The sequence below is a fragment of the Macaca fascicularis genome, chromosome 19 (assembly GCF_037993035.2).
Source record: "Macaca fascicularis isolate 582-1 chromosome 19, T2T-MFA8v1.1".
NCBI lineage: Eukaryota > Metazoa > Chordata > Mammalia > Primates > Cercopithecidae > Macaca > Macaca fascicularis.
The window spans coordinates 39957212-39963162 of NC_088393.1; positions in this window are offsets into that span (position 1 = coordinate 39957212).

The following is a 5951-nucleotide window of genomic DNA, read 5'->3' on the forward strand; positions in this document are numbered from 1 at the left end:
TTGATTTCAGAAGAATGTGATCTGGGCTTTTGTTATTAGTAAAAATAATATTTGTAGGAGAAAAAAATGCCTGGCAAATTATTTTTATGTGTTCTAAGAACACGATTTTTTTTTCTTTTCTTTTCTTTTTTTTTTTTTTTTTTTGAGGCGGAGTCTCGCTCTGTCGCCCAGGCTGGAGTGCAGTGGCCGGATCTCAGCTCACTGCAAGCTCCGCCTCCCGGGTTTACGCCATTCTCCTGCCTCAGCCTCCCGAGTAGCTGGAACTACAGGCGCCCGCCACCTCGCCCGGCTAATTTTCTTGTATTTTTAGTAGAGACAGGGTTTCACCGTGTTAGCCAGGATGGTCTCGATCTCCTGACCTCGTGATCCGCCCGTCTCGGCCTCCCAAAGTGCTGGGATTACAGGCTTGAGCCACCGTTTTTTGTTTTGTTTTGTTTTGTTTTGTTTTTTTGAGACGAAGTCTGGCTCTATCACGCAGGCTGGAGTGCAGTGGCACAACCTTGGATCACCTTGGCAACCTCCACCCCTTGAGCTTAAGCGATCCTCCTGCCTCAGCCTCCCAAGTAGCTGGAATTACAGGTGCCCAGCTAATTTATTTTTTATTTTTTATTTTTTTTGTAGAGACGGGGTTTCACCATGTTGCCCAGGCTTGTCTTGAACGCCTGAGCTCAAGCAATCCACTTGCCTCGGCTTCCTAAAGTGCTGGGATAACCAGCATGAGCCACCACTCCCAGCTGCTGTTTTTTTGTTGTTGTTGTTGTTGTTGTTGTTTTGAGGCGGAGTCTCGCTCTGTAGCCCGGGCTGGAGTGCAGTGGCCGGATCTCAGCTCACTGCAAGCTCCGCCTCCCAGGTTTACGCCATTCTCCTGCCTCAGCCTCCCGAGTAGCTGGGACTACAGGCGCCCGCCACCTCGCCCGGCTAGTTTTTTGTATTTTTTAGTAGAGACGGGGTTTCACGGTGTTCGCCAGGATGGTCTCGATCTCCTGACCTCGTGATCCACCCGTCTCGGCCTCCCAAAGTGCTGGGATTACAGGCTTGAGCCACCGCGCCCGGCCTGTTGTTTGTTTTTAAGACAGGGTCTCTCTCTGTCACAGAGGCTGGAGTACAGTGGTAAGATTGTGACTCGGTGCAGCTTTGAATTCCTGGGCTCAGTGATCTTCCACTTGAGTCTCTTGAGTAGAGTCACTTGAGACTCTTCCACTTGAGTCTCTCGAGTAGCTGGCACTACAGGTGCTTGCCACCACACCCACCTTATTTTAAAAATTTTGTGTAGATATGGGGTTTCCCTATGTTGCCCAGGCTATCTTGAACTCCTGGGTTCAAGTGATCCTCCCAGCTCTGTCTCCCAAAGTGCTGGGATTACACGCATGAGCCACTGTGCCCAAGCTAAGAATGTGTGCTTTTAAATCCCACAAGGAAAAAAAAATATTTTTGGTAAATAAAATTAGAGCATAAATATCATGATTGACCTAACGTTTATCGTAAGCAACATAAAAGATATGTGATATTGAATGACTAAAAAGTAGTTTTGGTTAAAGAGAGTTCTAGTTTCCATGAGGACTCTGACAATGCTGCATTTTATTTTACTTTTTAATACACACATTGGTACATGTTTAACTACTATACTCCTTTTTCACAATGTATTTCTCTGTTCTGCAATGAATGCTTTTTAAGGGTGGGAGCCCCAGGGCGTGAAATGAATGCGATAGAACTGGCCTCTACATTTCTTTTGGGTGTGTCTCCTCCTGCAAGGTCTGGCCAGCTGTGATGGGCAGAGGACACTGCCTCTCTCTCCAAGTACCTCAATAAGTCATTGACCTACTTGTGCCTCATGTCTCTCATTTGCAAAATGAGGGTCCTACCTGATTAACTCAAAGATTCCCCTTCTAGAGCTTAAAACATTGAACAGAATGCAGTTAAACAAGAATGGGCTATGTTTGTTGGTTTTGTTTTGTCTTTTTTGGTGTAGTTGGTTGGTTTTTGTGTATAATGGAATGGAATCATATCATTTGCTGGTTATTGTCTAATATTAGTTTCAAAAACTAATAAAAAATATTTTAAAACTTCAAATTAATTTTCAAAATCAGAATTAACTAAGTGTATCATGATTTCAGTGCACATCAGAATTAGTGGATGGGCTTAAAAGCAAATGTGTGTAAATGCTACTTATTGGTAGTATTTAAATTAGATTAAGAATTTAAATTCAGGCTCTAAGTCTGAGTCTAAGAAAGCCCACTGATTATTAAAACAGTCTGTTTTACCCAGCAATCCAGGCCACCTGAACATTGGATTCTGGGAAACAGTAGATAGGAAGCTCTGTCATTTGTGTTGGAGCCTGGGAGAATCCTATCCCATAAGTAACTTTATAGCCTCAGAACTGCGTGAGCTGCTTTATTGCTGGGAAACACGAGTACAGCCTAGCTTGATTTTGTATGTGGCATCAGATCTAAGGTGGAATTCAGGACTTCCTGTCTTCTCTTTGATTTTGTTTTATTTTTAGAAATGTTTTATTTTGTTTTATTCATTCATTCATTCATTCATCTTCAGAGACATGGTCTGGCTCTGTTGCCCAGGATGGAGTACAGTGGTGTGGTCATAGGTCACTGCAGTGTTGAACTCCCAGGCGCAAGCCATCCTCCTGCCTCAGCCTCCTTAGTAGCTGAGATGATAGGCGCATGCCCTACCATCCCCGACTTTGTCTACTTTTTGAATGATGTTTCAAACTAGAAGTTCTATTAATTTAAAAAATTAAGGATAGTATGCCATAATTAAAAGTAATAACTTAGTGGGAAAAGGCACCCTCCAATGATTCAGACATCAACTTGTGATTTAAAAAAACAAAAAAATAGGAAAAAAAATAAAATTAAATAAAAATAAAACAACAACAACAACAAAATAGAAACAGGGCCTTGCTATGTAGTGATCCTCCACCATGACCTCTGAAAGTGCTGGGATTACAGGTATGAGCCACTGTGCCCAGCCTCAACTGGTGATTTTTTTTTTTTTAGACGGAGTCTCACACTGTCACCCAGGCTAGAGTGCAGTGGCGGCATCTTGGCTCACTGCAGCCTCCACCTCCCGGGTTCAAGCATGAGCCACCGCGCCTGGCCTCTTTGAGATGGAGTTTCATTCTTGTTTCCCAGGCTGGAGTGCAATGGCGTGATCTCGGCTCACTGCAGTCTCTGCTTCCCGAGTTCAAGCGATTCTCCTGCCTCAACTTCCCCAAGTAGCTGGGATTACAGGCACCTGCCACCACGCCCAGCTAATTTTTTGTGTTTTTAGGAGAGACGGAATTTCACCATGTTGGCCAGGCTGGTCTCAAGCTCCTGACCTCAGGTGATCCACCTGCCTCGGCCTCCCAGAGTGTTGGGATTACAGGTGTGAGCCACTGTACCTGGCCTTTTTAAAAATATATATATTCTTAATTTTTGATATTTGAGTGGGAGTGAACATCCCGATCAATGTATTTACCCTTCACAGATTTCATTACATAAGAAGATGTTCAGGATTATAAATCTCCAAGTGCTTTTCCACAATGTGATTTTTTCTTCTGAGACAGTCTCACTCCTGTTGCCCACACTGAAGCGCAGTGGCGCAATCACTCCTTACTACAGCCTCTATTTCCTGGGCTTAGGTGATCCTCCTACTTCAACCTCCTGAGTAGCTGGGACTACACATGTGTGCCACCATGCCCGGCTAATTTTTGTATTTCTAGTAGAGACAGGGTCTCACTATGTTGCCCAGGCTGTTCTCAAACTCCTAGGCTCAAGCAATCTGCCTGCTTCAGCCTCCCAAAGTGCTGGGATGACAGGTGTGAGCCACCCTGCCCAGCCCACAATATGATTATACTCAGATTTTAATGCAGGATGCAATCCAAGAAGATAGGTCTCCATATGAAAGATCTTTGGCTATGGTCAACACAGATCAAAGTCATATTTCCAATATTGTCTTTTCTGGCTGTTAGGAACTGACCAAAGGTCACGTTGCAGTCTTCTCTCCATGAGGACGAGATGAATAATATCTGGAAAGATGTTTTTCTCATTTACTTATTTTTCATCTCATTCCATAGAAGATTCTGGGTGTTTTTATTGCAGTACCATGAGATCTTGGGCATACTTGTTCTCTGGTGTTTAAGTTGAGAATTTTGTTTTGTTTTGTTTTTTTCAGACAGAGCCTTGCTCTGTCACCCAGGCTGGAGTGCAGTGGTGTGATCTCAGCTCACTGCAGCCTCCACCTCCCGGGTTCAAGCAATTCCTGTGCCTCAGCCTCTGGAGTAGCTGGGATTACAGGTGCATGCCACCACGCCCGGATAAATTTTGTATTTGCTAGAGATGGGGTTTCACCGTGTTGGCCAGGCTGGTCTCAAACTCCTGATCTCAAGTGATCTGCCTGCTTTGGCCCTCCAAAGTGCTGGGATTACAGATGTGAAGCACCGCACTGGCCTGAGAATTTAAAAATTTTAAGGCTTATAAGACCAATGTAAATAAGCCAAATAAGAGCTCCAGTTGTCAAAAGGATTTAAAGAGTACTTCTGGCCAGGTGCAGTGGCTCATGCCTGTAATTCCCAGCACTTTGGGAGGCTGAGGCGAGCAGATTACTTGAGGTCAGCAGTTCGAGACCAGCCTGGCCAACATGGTGAAGCGCCATCTCTACTAAAAATACAAAAATTAGCCAGGTGTGGTGGCATGCATCTATAATCCCAGCTACTTGGGAGGCTGAGGCACGAGAATCACTTGAACCCCGGAGACAGAGGTTACAGTAAGCTGAGCTCACACCACTGCACTCTAGCCTGGGCAACAGAGTGAGACTGTGTTTCAAAAATGTATGTATTTAAAGAGTACTTTTAATATGCTGGTACCAGAAAGCAAAGTTGAGTGTCCCCTGCTTGTACATATGTATTAGGTATATGGAAAGATCTACAAGGAAATATAGAAATAAAGATATTAATATATATTAATACTTAACAGTGGTAGGATTATGAATGGTGTTTTTCAAGATTTTTCCTGAACAAGATTATATTGTTTTCACAATAAAATTTTGAATAATTTTGTCATCTAGAAAATATTATTCTGTTGTTTAAATTGGAATCCCAGCTACTTGGGAGGCTGAGGCAGGAGAATCACTTGAACCTGGGAGGCAGAGCTTGCAGTGAGTTGAGATCATGCCACTGCACTCCAGCCTGGGCCACAGAGCAAAACTTCGTCTCGAAAACAAACAAAACAAAAGTAAATACAGGCCAATTGTGGTGGCTCACACCTATAGTCCCAGCACTTTGGGAGGCTGAGGCAGGTGGATCACCTGAGGTCAGGAGTTCGAGATTAGCCTGGCCAACATGGGGAAACCCCGTCTCTACTAAAAATACAAAAATTAGCCCAGTGTGGTGGTGCATGCCTGTAGTCCCAGCTACTAGGGAGGCTGAGGCACAAGAATCACTCAAACCAGGGAGGCGGAGGTTGCAGTGAGCTGAGATTGCACCACTGCACTCCAGCCTGAGCAACAGAGTGAGAGTCTGTCTTTAAAAAAAAAAAAGTAAATACAGTTAAATTCACTCTAAAGGTGTGCAATAATGTACCAATAATGTAAACACTACTACAGCCAAGAAGATATAGAACGTTTCTATCACCCCTAAAAAGCTCCCCCATGTCACTTTGTAGTTCTCATCCAAACTACCATGAGATATCAGTTTGTAAAGGTCTCTCTCTTCAAAGAGGAAAAGGGCAGGTTGGGTTTTATGCCTCCCAGGGTCTGTATTACACAAGAAAGTCACATTCAGCAGGTTTTGGGGTAAAGCTATACATATTTGGGGGGGGTTGACCACATGTGCAATGGGTAAACATATAGGTAACATACATCCCCCATGTTTATTTTGGAGCAAGGTTGTGTCAGAGGCATTTGAACCAGAGCAACTCCATCTTGTATAGGGGCTGGGCAAAATAAGGCTGAGACTGGTA